Source organism: Panthera tigris, chromosome A1 (genome assembly GCF_018350195.1).
Source record: "Panthera tigris isolate Pti1 chromosome A1, P.tigris_Pti1_mat1.1, whole genome shotgun sequence".
NCBI classification, from domain to species: Eukaryota; Metazoa; Chordata; class Mammalia; order Carnivora; family Felidae; genus Panthera; species Panthera tigris.
Window position 1 is genome coordinate 187,616,872 of NC_056660.1, and position 19,299 is coordinate 187,636,170.

At 43.4% G+C, this 19,299-nt stretch overlaps 1 long non-coding RNA gene across 1 annotated transcript; it reads right to left on the reverse strand.

Moving 5' to 3' along the window:
* Positions 1-2,925: 2,925 nt before the first annotated feature.
* Positions 2,926-13,782, reverse strand: LOC122240476. Its single transcript, XR_006220264.1, has 4 exons — positions 13,706-13,782; positions 9,730-10,301; positions 3,617-6,956; positions 2,926-3,431 (listed from the first exon to the last, which is right to left on the reverse strand). It is a non-coding gene; the product is annotated as an uncharacterized LOC122240476 (long non-coding RNA).
* Positions 13,783-19,299: the final 5,517 nt, after the last annotated feature.

Sequence of the window (19,299 nt, forward strand, 5' to 3'; positions counted from 1 at the left end):
ACTCATTATTGTGTCCCCAGCACCCACCACTCAGATATTTGATAACTGAAGTTTTGTGACTGAAGTAATTAGCATCTGCTGACATGATGCTATGGGGTTGGGGGGAGTCTATAAAATCTCTCCCACTAGCTTTCCCCCTTGCCCCTGAGAAAATGACTCTTCTACCTTCTTACTGATGCTGGGAATGCCTTTTCCAAGGGTCAATCATCACAGCGAGATAAGATGTAAAACACAAATATCTCTGTTAGAGGAAACATAAGTCCTTATATTCTCACTAAAATGTAAATGACTGATATGGTGGTTCTTTTCTGACAGAGGCAGGAAAGTCATCAGGGGACACAGGGGCATTTTATCCCACATAGAGTCAGTATTATGCATATAGAAAAGAGCTTTGGGGCAATCAAAGGGGTGAAGAGTACCCCCGCCTCAAGTTAGCTCTGCCATTGGTCTGCTATGGTGCCCAAAACTCCTGCTCCCGCATGGATCAAGTCTACCATGCAGTAAAGGAAATTTTCTCAGAAGCCAGAAGACCCAATTCTTTCACTGGCATTTCTGCTTGCTAGCTGTGTGATCTTGGGCAAAGCCCTTACCCTTTCAGTTCTTTTAAATATAAAATTAAGAAGAAGAAGGAGAAGAAGAAGAAGAAGAAGAAGAAGAAGAAGAAAAAGAAGAAGAAGAAGAAGAAGAAGAAGAAGAAGAAGAAGAAGAAGGAGAAGGGGGAGGAGAAGGAGGAGGAGAAAGAGAAAAAGAGGAGGAGGAGGCAGAAGGAGAAGAAGGAGGAGAAAGAGGGGAAGGAGGAGAAGCAGGAGGAGGAGAAGGAGGAGAGGAAGAAGAAGAAGGGGGAGGAAGAGGAGAAGAGGAAGGAGGAGGAAGGATGGTGATGATGGTGATGATACATTCTCCAGCTTCTTTACATGGCCTTTGGAAAAATCAAATAAGAAATGCATGTGAACCTGCTTTCCAATGTGGGAAGCAATTTACATATGTGAAGAATGTACTATTTTTACATTTGTAATACAAACCGTCTTGACAGAAGGACCTTTTTCACAGAAATCTGGACCTCTCAGGGGGCAAGTCGACAAGCAAGCTCTCTCTGTGTGACTCCCAGCCACCCATACTCATAGGTGTCATTCTGCCTTTAGGGCTTGGGTGCCAGGAGCCCATCTGCCTCTCAGGCTAAGGGGAGCTATCGTCCTCCCAGGAGAGCTCTTGCCCACAATCTTGCCCCTACCCACCCCCCCACTCCCCCCCACCCCCGCCAATCCGCAAGAGGAGGATGTGGCCTCCAGGCCTTTCTCCCGGAGTCACTAGGCTCCTTGCAAACGACTGCAATTCCATCTGAGTTGGAAGCTACTCAGAATTCAGTTCTTATCTCAGGTTTAACTCAAGGGGGTGTTTGCATGGAAAGTTTAAATGAAGACATGAGAAATGAAAAGGACCACAGTGTGAAATCAGAAAAGCAAAACCCAACGCAGTGTCTCCTCCTGGGGTTGTTTCTGTTCTCTCTAGGAAACACCCCAAAATGTAGACCTCTCCTTTCTAACTCTGGATTTGTCCTCATGTATCCTCATTTCTGCCAAGTTCCATTAGTTGAGGTAGTTACAAAGGTCCACGCAGGTTTGAGGGGAGAGAACGTTGACCCTGTTAACTTCAATGGAGATGTGTCACATAAAAATGTTCCATCAGAGAGCAGCACATAGGATGGGGTATACTTTGGTGTGGCCATCTTTGGGAAATACTATCTGTCACACTAGCTTTTTAATGAAGTGGGGGAAGCTCTCATTAAAAACTATTAAGTCAGGCTGAAAAAAATGAAATGTGAAGTAGTGACTTATTATAAGCATTAATATTACAAGGAAACAGTATGCTTACCAAAGCATCCCCTTAGAATATATTTTGATGGTAATGATAATAATGATGTTAAGTGCTTCTCAACCAATGGAGTGTCTCTGCATCGTGATCTCCTTTAATCCAGCAATGCTGGGAAGCAGGGGTATCCACTTTCCAGTTCGTTCACAGCAGCAAGTACCCTGCCATGCATCACACACTGGTAACAGTTGTGGGGCTTGAACCCAGGGCTTCTGACTCAGATTTTCCTTTCCACATCTGACCAGCAGCCAGGTTGAGTGATATATAGCACCCATTTCAGACAGCTCAGAAGTTCATAAGAAACTTCTATCTAGTAAGTGAGTTCCAGGCATGGCTTTGCTGTGGCTTAAGTCTGAGCAAATCACCGTCTTCTCTGAATCTCTGTCTGATCATCTGCAAATGCAGAGGATTGCACTCGTGGAAGTTAAACTTTTTCCTTTAAAAAGAAATCTTAAGCAGCCACACGTCCCAAGTGAAATCTTATGAGGACCCCTGCTTTATGAAATGTCTATTCAAAAACAGCTATTCTACCCACCAGAGCTCTATAAACCATCCCTGGGTATACACTCAACAGAAATGCACTCATTTGTCCATCACAAGGCTTGTGCAAGAATGTTCATAACAGCTATGTTCATAATACCAAAACCCAGAAACAACCCAACTGTGCATCAATAGTAGTACAAAAGATCAATAAACTGTAATATTGTCGTGCAATGTAATACTACATGGCAATGAAAAAACGAAGACCATTGCTACACTCCAAAACGTGGATGAATGTCTCCATATAATTTTGAGTGAAAGAAGCCAGACACAAAAAGAGCATGAACTTTATAATTCTATTTATATGAAGTTCAAAAACAGGAAAGATCAGAAGGTGGTTATCTTTGGTGAGGGCACTGACTAGGAGGGGACAGCAGAGAACTTGTCCCGGGGAGCAGAGAATGTTCTTTACCTTGATCTGGGTAATGGCTACCTGGATGTATACATATATAAAACCTCATCAAGCTTTCTCATGAGATTTGTGCGCTTTGCTGTATGTAAGTTGTACCTAAAAAAAAAAAAAAAAAAAAAAAAAAGTGAAATCGCTCTAGTTGAAGCAAGGAAGAGGGTCTTAAAGACCCATGTGCTGAGCCCCCACCTAAGACCCCATCTACCCACTCCTTGGAGGACTCTAAGGGTCCACAGGGCACAGTTTAAAAGAGCATGAGATGAGTCTAGACCATCTCTAAGGAAACAGAAGCTCTGACAGTGTGATTCACCTTAGAATTCAGTCTTCAAGATTCCACAGGTGACAGCTGTCTCAAACACCCAACTCCATGTCCATGGTCATCCTGTCTTGCCCTCTTCCCAAAGCCCAAAGCCCACATGCTGCCCCCAGGACCAAAGCCTCCTATTCACCCTCCCTAAGCATCACCCTCTGCTTCCAACTTCCCAAGAAGGCCCACACGAAGCTTACCTCCTGCTGGTGAGTGCAAGCGCTCAAGTTCAGCCACCTTGATTCAAATCCTGACTCCTCTACCTGTGGCTGGATGTGCTTCTTAACTGACGTTAATTGTACAGACCTCATTGATTGTGAAGAGAATTAATTTAGTACACGGAGAGATCTTTCAACAGTGTCTAATCCATCCTAGGCACTCAATAAATGTTAGCTATCATTCTGATCATTGTTTGTTCTCTTTCATTGCTTGTTCATGGCCAAAGAATATATAGCTTTAAAAAATTAACAGTAATCCAGTAAAATGCTTACCATGTGCTTTGTTGGACTTCTCATAGCCCAGCCTCCTTTTGAGTGAACTGAAGAGACTGAGTTTCCAAAGTCACACAACTGATTAATGATGGAGTCAAGACTCAAACTCAAGCCCTCCTGACCCCCAAACTCCACAGGCTGATCTCCTGGTTACCTTGGTCAGTAAACCACGTAACAGAGTTGACAGAGCAGGTCCCGATCCTATAAGAGTGAACATATAGTGGGGCCACTGGTGTGACAGAGTCTGGAATCAAACAAGCCTGAGCTTCAATCTTGAGATGTGTGGTTTACCAGCTGTATGAGTTTCCACTGTTTAATTTATCCAAGCCTCAATTAGCTCATCTATAAATTGAGACACCACTATGGAATGCATTAAATGAGCTTCATAAGTGTGGCCAGAAGGAAAGCAAAGTTAACCCCGGGGATTTCCAGTATTATGGGATGCTGATAGGGAGTGATTTGGGGAAGGGACCATAAACTCCATCCCTGTTTCACCAAAATCTTCCTCCAGTTCAGAACAGAACCTCTTATCCAGGGACAACCCCTCTGAAGATTGGGGACTTTTTGAAAGATCAAACGATGCTGAAGTGCAAAATGTTAACTTTGTCTGTGGTTCTGGTCTCTCTTCCTCTGTTGTCAATTTTAAAACAGTTGCTAAAAACTAACCTCCCCTGTCAGCCTCTCTTCCTCTTCTTGTTCTCAGAACAGAGGCTATGATAGAATCCAAGGCAGTTTTCATTTCCAAATAGCCCATCTTTCTGAGTCCCTCCTCCCTCTCAGCCCTCAATATTACTTTCTCTCTCTACTTCATTCTGCTCTACAGACACAACTGTGCCTTAAGTGATGGGAGTGAGGATGATATCCTAGACTCCATGATTTTAGAACTCCCAGGTGGCCACAAGGAGCAGGTGGCTGGAACGGTGACTCGGACTCAGAAGGGAAGGATTTGGCAGTAAATGTGGGTTAAAAAGGCCTGATATTCTTACACACCCGATCTGAACATAACATTTTCCTACCCCCAGAGGTAAGAGGGGACAATCACACCCTCTTGCTCACTCCCATACAAATTACTGAGCCTGCAAGGTTTTCTGGGGACATCCTCCTTTCTCTCCCCTGGATCATCACCTTCAATGGCCAATGTATTGAGATGGCACCCTCCAGGCCTGAAAAAAGTTGTCACATGAAGTGGGCAGATACAAGCAGCTGGGGAAAGGCATACTGGCTATGAAAATTGAATCTTTAAAAGGCCATTGCCCAATAACTACGATGGAATCCAGTTTATTAAGGAACAGAGTTTCAAACACAAAAGTGCCACCATGTGCTCTCAAACTCTCTTTAGCAATGCTTACCATCATCTTAGTCCAATACCACTTATTTCCAGTTATTAGGGGTTACTCCTTCACATTTTGAACTTATTTTCAAGCAATGACTCTCTTCTTCCCATCGTCCCCTGACAGTGTTTGCCCCCAACCCCAAACACATACACAAACACTGGACCTGTGTCTCTAAGGAGCTTGGCAGGGAGGGGAGTAGGGTCTGTTGTCACCACCCTGTCTCATCCACACATGTCCTCTGGTGTGGAAGCAGGACAGAAGGATGGAAGGGCTGAGGTGTCCCCTTACTTAGCTGCCCCTGGTGAGGGACTGGTCCACTTCATTACATGGGTTGTTGTTTCCTTGAATGACATGGACTGGCCTTTGGCTCTCTCTGTGAGGCTTCGTCTCATGGGGAACACACATTGGTTTCGTTGTGGAGTGTTGTGAGGCCACCCCTACGTGTGTGGGCCATCCCCCTATATAGGTGTTGGTATGTAGCACCAGCTTGGGCTCTAGCTGCTTCCCTCCTTTCTCTCCCCAATCAGAGACAGTCCACCCCTCACTCCCCTTTTACTATGATCATCTCATCCACTCAGAACCCACTTAGGGATAATGGCAAGTGTAGTCCTGCTTCCCAGGGTGTTCTGTCAACCCAGGGGGGAACGGACGCATCCTGTCACACCTGAGAGGCTACAGGCCCCAATCTCCTGCCTCCTTCTCCAGGCCTCAACAGCATCAGGTACTCTGCTGGTTCATGGCTCAGAAATTGTGAAAGAAAAAATAATTTTAATCTGTTGGTGTTATTAGGAATTTTAAAAATCCTTCCCAAATCTGCACACCTTGATTTAAGTCTACTAAGCACACACTCCTCAGGAGAAGGGCCGGTGAAAACAAAAAGTAGAAGTCAAATTCCATGCCAGGCTCCATGCAGGGGGCAGGGTAGTGTGTGGTCCCTTCATGGGAGAAGTGAACCCAGAGCTCCTCATAGGCAGAAACCCAGAACCAGCACGAACCAAAACAATGTCAACTTCAGAGATGACAGAAATCTGGGGGAGGACATTAGACATCCCAGCAAGTAGGATAAGGTTTAAAGAAAATAGGATAAAGAGCTTAAGTCACTTTGATTTAAACCTCAAAGTACAGGGTGACTCAGCTCCAAAAAGTGGCATCTTGTACAGGGGTTGTTAGCCTGTCAGGTTTGTTCTCTGCGTAGAAATATCAAAAGTTGATATACCCTTGAAACCCCTTAGCATGATACCATATGGGAGATGCACATTTCTCAGTACGTTTCATCAGCCAGTGCTTCCCTAAATGCTCAATGGATCTTTGACTCCTAGTGTGACCATCAGCGGAAGCAGTTGGTCCCAATGAGGTGCCATGTTGAACCCCAACACATCTCTTTAATAAACCTAGACCCACAGCCTATGTGGTGAGACACTCACATGATGAGAGGCCCAGGAGCTGAGGTCTAAGGAGGGAACAGCAGAATCCCCCTCTGTTCCCATCTCATGCTCACTCCAGCGCATCCACTAAAATTCTTTGGTTTCCTTCCCTCTTCTCTCAAAAGTGTATAGTTGAACATGTATAACTTTACTGCTACTTAAGCCAAGAAAGAATATGAGAAAGGAACACACCATGATCTTAGCCATGGCAGTCCTTAGGTGCTCTATTATTCAAAGTTTACGTAATAAGCACATACAACATTTACAATGGTAAGTATGCCATTGGGTAGTTGCAGGGAATGATGGTGCTTACAACAGGACACAAGCACATAGTAGGCCCTAAATATATATTATCTCATTATTATTATCAGGAAAAAATAAAATTTACCTCACTGCTGTATGACAGGAAAGAGGTGGCAGAGGAGATGGGCCCCCAGCAGGGAGGTCCCTCTCCACCCCTAAACCTGCAGAAGTTTCATGGCCTTTGTTACCTCTGCCCACAGATGACTGGGATGTTTTCGCTGAGGTAGGATCACAGAAGATTATACTGCCCACATGTCAACCCCAGAAGGATCTAGAAACCTGGGAGAAAAAAGCAGGAAGGAGAGAGGGGGTGGTTAAGAGATGAAAATAATTTCCAGAAGGAATTTGATTAATGCTGTTGTCCTGGGCAAGGAGCAGTTCTGGGCCAGCATCCCTCCTAGGGCAGGAGAAGAGAGGAGGGCAAGGCTTAGGAGCTCGGGCTGTGCATTCCCGCTGACCTAAGATGTCAATCCCAGCCCTACCATTAGGACAAGTTACTTATTCCCTTGGCCTCAGTTTCCTCATGTAGAAAACGAGGGATAATAATAACACACACCATGGGGTGCCTGGTGGCTCAGTCGGTTAAGCGTACATGGCTCAGGCCATGATCTGACGGTTTGTGGGTTCGAGCCCCGTATCGGGCTCTGTGCTGACAGCTCAGAGCCTGGAGCCTGCTTTGGATTCTGTGTCTCCCTCCTTCAGTCCCTCCCCCATTCATGCTCACTCTCTCTCTGTCTCAAAAATGAATAAACATTAAAAAATTTAAAAAAATAATAATAACACTGCATCAGGATGCCATGGGGGATAGAAGAGGTACCACAACTGCAGAGCCTGGTGTGGAGTGGCACTTCTCAGCTAGCACTGTTATCTGCAGCCTAAAATTCCTGCATGATTATGTGTGATTATGAGTGCTTGAATGATTTGGAGTGTTGAAATCTATAGACGTACATTATTGTTTAAAGCATATGTTTGCAATACAAATTGAAATGTGTCACCCTCCATCATCTATTAAGTTGGAAAGTGTGGGGTGCCTGGGTGACTCACTCAGTTTAGCATCCGTCTCTTGATTTCAGCTCAGGTCATGATCTCACAGTGTGTGGGATCGAGCCCCGTGTCTGGTTCCGTGCTGAGAGCGTGGACTCTGCTTGGGATTCTCTCTCTCCCTCTCTCTCTGCCCCTTCCCGCTCATGTGCTTGCTCTCTCTCTCTCTCTCTCAAAATAAAATGAATAAACTTTAAAACATATATATATATATATATATATATATATATATATACATATACTAGTGAGAATGTGGGGAAATGGACACGCCTTCTCTATTGATGGGAATATAAGTGGCACAATCTCTGGGAAGAGCTATTTGACAACATGTATCAGTTCCCTTAAACATGTCCAGTCTCGGGCAGAGAAGCCGTATGGTGTCACAAGGTTGAGCAGAGATGGGAACAGAATGCCTAGTGGCAGAAACCAGGATGGGTCCAGGGAATTAACAGATCTTCTTTAAGGAGCCCCAGAAATTCCGGGGAGGAGATACAAAATGTGTGGTCATGCAAATTGTCATAAACAATTGTTATTTGGGTGTTAGAGAGAATGCCAACCCTTTAACTGGAGACGCAGAACCAGTGTACCTCCAGTTGCCAACTGCATATCCCTTCCTGGAGGCCTCAAATGCATCTTCCACTCCAGCACACCCAGGATGGACCTATGGACTGACCACACTCCCCACTCAAACCATTCATCCCCACTGTTCCAATCTTAACAACAACAAAAAACTACCACCATTTACTAGTTGTTCAAGTGCCAACCCCCATGAGTTATCCTTGATTTCTGCTTTTCACTTCGCCAATAGCACCAGCAGGACCATCCAAACCCCCACATCCAATCACTCAATGGGTCCTGTTTCTTCTGCTTCCAAAATACATCCTGAATCTAGTCACTGCTCTCAGTCACCACTGCTACTGTCTGATAGAGGCCACCATTATTTCCCACCTGGACTGGGCTTGTCAATTATCTTACTTCTACTCATAATCCCTCCAAATCATTCTCCAAGTAACAGCCTGGATGCTCTTTTAAAAATAGAAACCAGAATGTTAAGTGCAGCTGAAGAGAATTGATAAATGTGACTATATATCCGAAATGATTCTAACTTGAGCACAGAGTAACTAGACTAAAAGAGGTAAAATAGGAAAGGTATGTCAAGAATAATGGATGACAGACTTAGAAGGACTAACATGCATCTTGTTAAAGTACTGGAGAAAAGAATAGGAAGAGTGGAAGAGAGGAAATTTTCAATGAGTTAATAGGTTTCCATTTTCCAAAACTGGTGAAAGAAACTAAGCTTCAGACTGAGGATTCCCCACCAAACCCCAAATAGAATGAATAAGATTAAATCCACACCTGAGCACATTTATAGATAAACTAAGGAGCACTACAACAAAGATGTGATATTATCAAAGCGGCAGAGAAAACAGAGGTCACCTACAAAAGACTGACAATTAGAGCTGAGATGGCAATGGCAGCTGGTGGAAGTCAGGCGACAGCCAAGAACGATATATTCAGAAATCACCTCTTAAAAACAAGGGCAGATATTGTTTCACACATTTCTCTCAATGGGTTTAAGAGAATTCATTAAAAAAGAGAGAGAAAGAGAGAGAGAGAGAGACCAAGTTGAGTCACATAATCAACCAGATTAAAATTCATCCATTTCTTTACATTGTCTCTTTTTCCTTGTCTCCTATCCCTCTTTCCCCACCCACCAGCCTGGAGACACTCAGGCCTTCTTTCTGTTCCTCCAACAGCACACTCTGGGTCTTTCTTCCTACTCTGCCCCCTGCCTGGAGTGCCCTGTGCTTTCCTCTCAACCTTCAGGTCTCTCCTCAAAAAAATAGTCCCTCCAGCCATTAACGTGACACCCTGTTCAATTTTGCTGGAAGCACTTATCTACAACTGAAATTCTTTTGTTTGCTTTTTTGTTTACTTGTGTGCTGTTTATGTTCCCTTCCTCACACCATTAGAATGTGAGCCCCATGAGGGCAGAAGCCTGCCTGCTTACCTCTTTATTGCTTATCCTCAACACCCAGGGCATCTGAAGTGCTCAATAATTAGTAGGGAAAAATCAATGAACGAGTATCTGAGTCACACAAGGTTGTGGCACCTCCTACTCCAGTATCCTCTGGTTACTTATTACATCGAGTTCATGGTGGGAGAAGGGGCCAGAGCCACTGGTTCTGAGGATGAATGCTTCTTGTTTAACTATAGGAGAGCTCAGGATTCCGTCTGGGCTAGCAGAACAAGTTAACAGCAGGATGAGAAGCTAAAGCTTTTGGATCCTTGGCACTCGTCTAGGTGATTGCTTCAGATGTGTCTTGTCACCATCTCAGCAGTGCTATTTCACAATGGTATACAAAGGATGAGAATTAACTTCATCCCAAAGGAACTCTTCTTGGGACATCTGGTCACATGGCATGTAGGAAGTGGGTCAATGAATAAGCATTCAAATGAGGAAATGTTGAAACATCACTGGTCCGCATTGCAGAGCTGAGATCCCTTAGCTTAGTATTCAAGGCACTCCGCTCTCCAGCCTTGTTCCAGATCTGAGATCTCTCCTGACCTCAATTTCCCCATCTGTAAAATGAGAAGAAAATGATCAGAAAGGTCCCTTCCAGGCCTAATGGTTTAGCATGCTTCTCTTGGACATGAATTCCTTCCTGCAGCCAAACTGATCTAATTACTGTCTTCCCTGTCCCCCACCTACACATAAACCTAAAAATTTTGCCTTTGATTACACTGGTCTCCTGCCTATAATGTTATCATTTCCTCTCTGGTCTTTGAAATAACAGGTGGCCTTCAAGGGTCAATGGAATTTCTACTCCCATTCTTCTTTCTTATTTGTTCTAGCTGAAAATATTTCCTTTTTATAAACTCCTGGGCATGTACTGTCTCATCTAAGGCGTTAATAAACTATAACCCGCAAGCCAGATTTAGGCCATGGGCCAAATCTGTCTGTTTTTATAAAGTTTTATTGGGACATAGCCATGCCAGTTCATTTACATATTGTTTATGGCTGCTTTTACTAAAAGACTACAATGTCAGGGTTGAATAGTTGTTAATAGAAACAGCGTGGCCCACAAAGCCTAAAAATGTACTGTCTGGCTCTTTACAAAATCAGTTTCCAACTTCTGGCCAATCCATGCTTCTCAAACTTGATCTCTGTGTACAAAGATCCCTGCCAAGATCCAGGCAGGAGATATCCAAAGCCACAGATCACCACAGTGTATCTTCTTGCAGCATCAATTTGAAGAATGGGGAAGAGGAAAAACGGTTAATGAAATATAAATGTGTACCTTAAAGCAAACACATTTATCTTACAAAATGGAATCTAGCATTTGCATGAAATTGTGACTGAAAATCCCAAATGTGACCCAAATTCCAAGCTTAGGTAGGACCTCTCCACATTATTCCCCCTCCTTCACTGCTAAAATGTTTTAGTATAAAATTCTGGGAAAAACCCATCTATGTTATTAGATTTGAAGTGAAACCACCTGAATTTTTGTATCCTTACCACTCGTGACCTAGTGCTTTCCTAAGGAATGGGGTTATTTATCAAGGTAAATCCTGAAAGGTCCTCCCCTGTCAGGATGGTTAATGGGGTCCTGCATGATGGCAGGACCAGGGGACTTGACCTGCAGAGGTCTCATTCACTGTAGGGGATTTATGAGTGCCTTGACTGTTTCTATGGCAACAAAAAGACTAATAGCATTTTGTTACATTAACAATATTTGCCACAATGTTATTGCCAGTTCAAGCCACAAATTAGTTCCTTCCTGAGCTCAAGGCAGAACCAACCATACAAGTGAAAGAGTGATGACCTAGTTGTTCTGTTTTTTTCGCCTTTCTCTTTTTCTTTTCTTTTATTTATTTGCTTATTTATTTACAGAGAAGAAATGGGAAAAGAGATACTATAAAATTTATTCCAACCCTGGCTAACAACACCACGGCTATTCGTGTGCCCCCTTCCATTTCCCTCACCCCAAATAACCTCTATTGCATAAAACGGTGATCACTGTTTTGTGTTTGATGTGGTTGTTTATCTTTGTTTTGTTTTTAAAAGGCAAATATCCCTAGGAAAGGATAACACATAATATTACCAACTCTTAGTAAGAATCAGGAGGTGGTTTTGGCATTGGGGGGTGGAGGAAGAAAGGCAGCCCCAGACTCCCAGCCAGGGTTGCAAGATCTGAGGCCAACCCCAATTCTGGCACCAACCTGCTGGGCTGGCCTGGGGGAGCCATTTGCCATTCCTGCACCTTCGTGTGTCTTTCCAGTAACATGAAAGTAAGGAGCTGGGTGACCTCCAACGGTAAGACTCTACAGTTCAAGGCAGCATAATTCATGGAAAGATCAAGGTCATGACCACATGGATAGGCCTCAATAACATAAACCAGACTGGAAAATGTTATGCAGAATGACTTATACTGTATAATGCCACTCTAGTTTTTTAATTTAATTTTGGGGATAGTTAACACAGTCCATCCACGTTGCTCAAAAATTAATATTTTAAAATACATTTAAAAGTCTTCCTTTCTTCCTTCATCCTCCTCCTTTTTTCCCACATACAACACTGTTACTAGTTTTCATATGTAAACTTCCTGGACAGATAAGCTTAATTTTCCTCTTTGCTGCACAAAGGTAGCATACTATACATAGTGTTCTGCACTTTTGCTTTTTTGTTAGTCAGTATGTGTGGGAGAAATTTCCACTTTGGCATAGAGAATACCTTCATTCTTTTTTCTAGTTGGGATGTACCACAATTTATTCAACCAGTCCCTTATTGATGGGTGTGTGGATTATTCCCAGTCTTTTTATTACAAGCAACACTTTAAAGAATCACCTTGAACACATGTGCTTTTGAAGATGTACACATATACCTATAGACAGATTTCTGGAAATGAAATTTCTCTTGTAATTTTGTGCATTTACATTTTTTCAAAATTTATTTTGAGAGAGAGAGAGGGTGAGAGGGAATCCCAAGCAGGCTCCGCACTGCCAGCACAGAGCCCAATACTGGGCTTTAACCCACGATCCATGAGATCATGGCCTGAGCCAAAATCAAGAGTCGACACTTAACCAACTGAGCCACCCAGGCTCCCCGGGGCATTTGCATTTTTGATGCAGACTGTCAAATCTCCCTCTAGCGAGAAGATATCACTTCACTCACTCACAATCAAAATTGGACTACCTCTTCCCCATGGCCTCTTCTACACAGTGAGTTACCAAATTCTCAGTACTGGCCAATCTGACGAGGTTAAAAAACAGTATCTCAAGGTGATCTTAATCTGTGCTGCTCTTTTAATGAATGAGACCGTGAATTTTTTTTGTTAAGAACCATTTGTATTTTTTTCCTCTGTAAATGAATACTTTTAGCCCTTTTTCATATATGTAAACATTTAAAACACACCAGGCTATAGATGGCTTATGGCTGTGAACAGGTAATGAAGGGTGGGGAGGATATTCCCACTGGATAACCTCAATTGAGAGACTGGTTGCTTCCAGAGAGGAAGGGAGGAGAATGAGACAGGGGAGGGACACAAAGGGATTCCTGCTGCATATGCGACAATGTATTTCTTTTTAAAAAGACACAAAGCAAACAGGGCAGAAAGAAAATAGAAGAGGAAGGAAGGGAGGGAGGAAGGAAGGAAGAGAAGGAGGGAGGGAAAGAGAAAACAGGCTTTAAAATCAATTGAACCTGACCTTGAAGCTCAGCCTTACCACACATACTCTGTGGCCTTTGGCAACCCTTGCAACCTCTCTCGTTCTCAATTTCAACACCTATAGAATGTAGATTAAGCCTACCTTGCAGAGTTAGCATAAAGACTGAAGATAATCCCTGGAAAACTGTGATTAGCACACCACTGTGGCTCAACAGTCACATCAGAATTGTAACATTAATTTGGCTCTTATTATTCAAATGTATACACAATGCCTCAAGCCAAAAGAAAAGTCTGGTGGCTTTTCTTGGCTCAAACTACCTCTTTTTCCTGTTGGGTTTCCCAAGCAGTCTTCTCGAAGATCCCACGCCAGTGTCGTCCCCAGAGCTGTCTGACTGGGAAGCCCAAGTGTGAGAGAAGCAAGGGTGTGGTCACGGGCAGGGAGGGGGAGTTTCCTCTGTGTTGCAAGCCCTGTTCCCAAGAGCTGTGACCTCTATTAGCACAGGCTGAGACTCTGGCTTCCCATCCCACTGTGGTGGCATCTAGAAAGCCCAAGCCCAATACACTTCTTTTCCAAGGACAAACCACGGCCCAGAGTCATCCTGCCATCCCTCTTATAGGGACAATGTATGGGAGAATTACGACTGTGGTTGACCTGAAACCTGTAATCCCTGAGGCCTCCGAAGAGGCCATTCCCTCCCTCTCTCTTTGGTTCCGTGACATCTAGGAGCAGCAGACTGCCACACCTCACCCCACAGTGCTACTTCAACCTCTCATTGCCTCATTTCCCCAGACAAGATTCCTTTGCTCTAAACTTGTTGTATCAGCATGGGGAAGAGTCAAGCAGTGAACTTTGTACAGACTTGCTTATACCTTTGGGTTATTTCCTGAGCTGAAATTGTGTCTATTCTTTTTCATTATTTTGATCCTAAAACACCAGAAAACTAGAGAGGAGAGAAGAGAGGGCAGGAAAGAGAGAGAAAGGAGGAAAGAAAATGGCAAAGAGGGAAAGAAAAAGATTCAAAACAGATGGCATCTGAGCCATGTAATGTACACTCTCTAGAGAGAAAGCTCTGGAAGTGACCTAAAGGTCTTCCTTGGACACCACCAGGTCCCCGATTAGTGGCTGGACCCACTATAGGAGCCAATGCCAGGTGTGGGGTGAGCGTCAAGTAATGCCTACTCTGTTAACATCTGGAAGCTTCACCGAGCCAGCAAAGACAACACCTTTCAATTATTGGCAGCAATGAGCCCATAATAACCCATCAATCAACTCATGAAAATCTTGGGGAAACCTATTATGACTATTCATGGCCGGGGAAGGTTGTTTTATCCTTGGCAGAACTGATTTGAAGGGAAATTGTAAGCCACACACAAAGTTTAACTTTCTTGGCATTTGTGAGTATTTCTCTCTTGTTTTAGCGACCTAGATACGGTAAAGCCAGGAACCTCTCTCTGTAGCATCACTCACAGGCCTGCCAGCATATTTACTGCCAGTGCCTCACCTCTCTTCCCTTAATCCAAATTTCCCTTTTATTGGCCTCATTTCCCAGAGCTCTTTGCTGGGAGACAAACTACCTGCCCTGAGAAACCAATTCATTCTGAAGTGATAACAGATGTAGTGGTAGGCAAAATAATAGCCTTCCAAAGACATTCATGCCCTAATCCCCAGGATCTTTCCATCTTTAAAGGAGAATGTGCAAGTGGGATTAAGGTTAAGGACACTGAGATGGGGAGGATATCCTGGATTATCCAGGTAAACCCAATCTAAGTACTTGGGTCCTTAAAGTTTGGAGAACCTTTCTCTGCCAGGGCAGAGAGATGAGAGGGGAGAAGAGTTGAGGACTTTGAAGACAGAGGAAGTGGGCGCAAGTCAAGGAATGTGGGTGGCCGCTAGAAGCTAGAAATTGCCCTCAGTGACAGCCAGAAAGGAAACAGGATCTCAGTCCTATAGACGCAAGGAACTGGATTTTGCAAACAACTCAAATGTCCAAGGAAGCCAATCCATTCCTAGAACCTCCAGTAATGAATGCAGCCCCACTAACACCTTGACTTTAGCCCAACGAGACCCATGTTGGGAATCTGACCCATAGAACTGTAAGGTAATAGATGTGTGTTGTTTAAACCACTCATATTGGTGGAAATGAGTTATTTTCTAGCAATAGAAAACTAATAAGATGCTAAGATGAGACTCAGTCAACAGGGCTTTCAGTCAGTTTATTTTCTTAAAAATTTCTTAACGTTTTTATTCATTTTTAAGAGACAGAGAGAGACAGAGCATGAGCAGGGAAGGAGCAGAGACAGAGGAGACACAGAATCCAAAGCAGGCTCCAGGCCCTGAGCTGTCAGCACAGAGCCCAACACGGGGCTCGAACTCACGAACTATGAGATCATGACCTGAGCCGAAGACAGACGCCTAACCGACTGAGTCATCCAGGCGCCCCTCAGTCACTTTATTTTCTGAAGCAATGATGATGTTACAGATGAGAAAAAAAAATCTTGTTTATGTTTTGGAACAGGCAGATTGTTTTACAATCACAGCCAAGCATATCATCCACTTTGTTCATTCACCTGTTCCATAAATATTTATGGGATGCCACCTATGGACCAGACACAGCTTCTGACACATATGTGTCCTTCCGGATCATGTCTACACAAGTGGATTCAGTCAGCAAGTCTGTCAACAAGTATTCACTGAGCATCCACAAGTATTAGTACAAGGGCAACTCAGTTGAAATGCACTGAAAGGGTCTTTCAGCTGCCTGGGGAGGGGCTGGGAAGCCTTCTAAATTCTGCAAAGGGAGACTGGAATGAGACAGCATTTGAGCCTGTCTCCACAAGAGCTAGGAGGTATTACTGCCTCCCTTTTACCGATGCAAAAACTGAGGCTCAGAGGGACGAATTGGCCAAGTCACAATGCTCCTAAGTGATGGAGCTGGAATTTTTGCTAAAATTTTAATCGTAAAATACACATTACATAAAAGTTACCATTTTAAAGCATACACACTGTTCAGTAGTATTAAGTACATTCACATTATTGTGCAACTCATCTCCAGAATTCTTTTCATCTTGCAAAAGTGAAACTCCATACCCATTAAACAATTCCCCATGCCTCCCTCTCCCCAGCCTTTGCAACTGCCACTCTACTTCCTGTTTCTATGAATTTCACTATTCAGATACTCCATGTAAGGTGGAACCATACAGTATTTTTTTGTGCCTGGCTTACTGCACTTACCAGATTAGCCTCAAGGCTCACCCATAGTGTAGCATGTGTCCGAGTCCCCTTTATTTTTAAGGCTGGATAATACTCCATCGTGTGCATATACCACATTTTGCCCATCCACGCTTCTTGATAAACACTTGGTTTGCTTCCTTTTTTTTTTGACTATTGTGAATAATAGTGCTATAAACATGGGTGTACACATATCTTTGGGACCCTACTTTCACCTTCGGATATGTACCAGTGGATCCGGAGTTTGAACACACATCTGTCAGACCCTGACATTCATTCTATTTCCAGGATGCTTCACACACAGCCTGGGCGAAACTCTGGCTTTCGATGCTGCAGCTAACCGAATACATGAAACGTGTTTGCTCACATTCCATTCTACACAGGTCAGACGAAGCTAGTTTTATTTTATGACTTCCCAGTGACTAAAATGTAATCGGATGTGCTGCACTAAGGATTAAACTCAAACTTCTTGACCTTAGAAGATCTGGCCCCTACCTAGCGTACTAACTGCATCTCCAACCATTTGCTATACTTCAGTCGTATTGGCTGTTTCTATTCTTCAAACACACCAAGCTGGAAGCTTGTTCCCACCTCAGGGACTTTACATTTGCTGTGCCTTTACCCTGGGACTTGCATAACGGGCACCTCCTCATCACTCAGGTCTCAGCTCAGATGTGACTTCCTTGGAGTGCCTGGGATGCTGAGTCGGTTGAGCGTCTGACGCGGGCTCAGGGGATGATCTCGCAGTTCAAGAGTTTGAGCCCCACGTCAGGCTCCGTGCTGACAGCTCGAAGCTGGAGCCTGTTTTGGATTCTGTGTCTCCCACTTTCTCTCTCTGCCCCTCTCCTGCTCACGCTCTGTCTCTCTCTTTCAAAACATAAATAAACATTAAAAAAATTTAAAAAAAATTTTTAAATGTGACTTTCTCAAAGAAGCCTTCCCAGACCACCCTTTGTAGAGTAGTACCTGCTATCCCCATCTACCATATTGTTCTGTTTTTCTCCATAACTAGTTAAAATTTCATTGTTGTTTTCCAGTTTATAATCTGTCTCCCTCACGAGAATGTAATTTCCACACAGAGATCTTATCTCTCTCATTACCCCCACTATCCCCAGAGCATAGAACGATGCCTAACATGTACTTGGTGCTTAATAAATACTATATTGAATAAAGAAATGCATAAGAATCTTTCACTGCACCATTGTTTACCATATCAAAAAAGTAGAAACAGTGTGAATGTCCATCAGTATGAAATGGTTAAGTAAAAAAATATGGAAAATGCTACAGCCATTGAAAAGAGTTAAGAGAAAGTGAAATTACTGATGGGAGAGAATGACTTCAAGGTGTGATTGATTTTTTCAAGCAAGCTGCAAAACAATAAGTATGCTATAATTCTTGTTTGGTAAAATATCAAATATATATATATGTGTGTGTGTGTGTATGTGTATATATATATATATATGTATATATATATATATATATATATATATATATATATATATAGTTTCAATTATATATTTGGAATTATACTTATGAGCAGTCATGCCTGGAGAACAAGACTGGAGATAGAAGAGAGAGAGATTTTCTTCTCACTTCATACCTCCTATATTGTCAAAAAGTTTTACAATTAGCTTCAACTGCCTTTGCAATGAAAAAAAATGACTATTTTGCTGAACTGTTTAGGAGAAAAGCATACTGTGTTTACAATTCACTCTGAAATATAAAAAAGACAGAATGGATTGATAGATGGACGGAGGATTAGATGGTTGGATGGATGTGTGATAAAGCAAATATACTAACATCTAGACGTGAGTATGTAGGTGTTCACTGTGCAAGTTGTACAATCTTCTGTGTTGTTGAAAATGTTCTTAATAAAATTGGGGGGTGGAAATCTTATTCAATGCACATTTATCGAATGCCTGTTATGTGTCAGGTATGCATTATGCTGCAAAAGTGGCACCTCAATGGCATTTGGGTCAATGGCCATCATCATGTCCCCTCCCCTTCATTCATTCATCAGGTATAAGTCAGTCCACAGCTCTCCTAGCATCCTAGAAAATAAGGTCCATCAGTGTAGCTGCCCACGTTTGGATTTAGGTTTCCCTGTGTTAAAGAGCGCCGTGCCCCAGATGGAGACTGGATCTGAGTGTTAAAGAATCTGTATTTGTTCAAGTGAGGCAGGAAATAGGCAGCACACTCAAAACAGTTGGCTGGAAGGAATTCAATGATGGACTATCTACCGAGGTGTGGGCAAAGTTAAGGAAGCAGCTGGGAAAGGCAACACACCCAGGGAAGCCCTTACCACCCCTCATCCCTAGGCCTGAAGGAGCCAGGCAAGGGTGAGGTTCACAGAGATCAGGCCCAGGAAAGATGTGGGTGTAGGCAGCAGCCACTTCCAAGGTTGCAGTGAAGGGGGCAGCAGAGGATTCATGCCCCTACGTCTCTTTTCCCACACGCCCATCTGCTGATACCTCCCATTACCAATCCTCACTGGAAACCAGGGAGCAGAGGCATCCAAGTGACAATGTCCTTGGAGGTCAGCGTCTTGGATCACGAAGTGAGGCAGAGCATGAATCTGGGGGTGGGGGAGAGGCAGGGGCAGGCAATAAAACAAATTTTTTTGAAGGCAAATATTATAACTGGAAGAGACAAATCAAACTGATCTTATAATTTATCAGGTGGT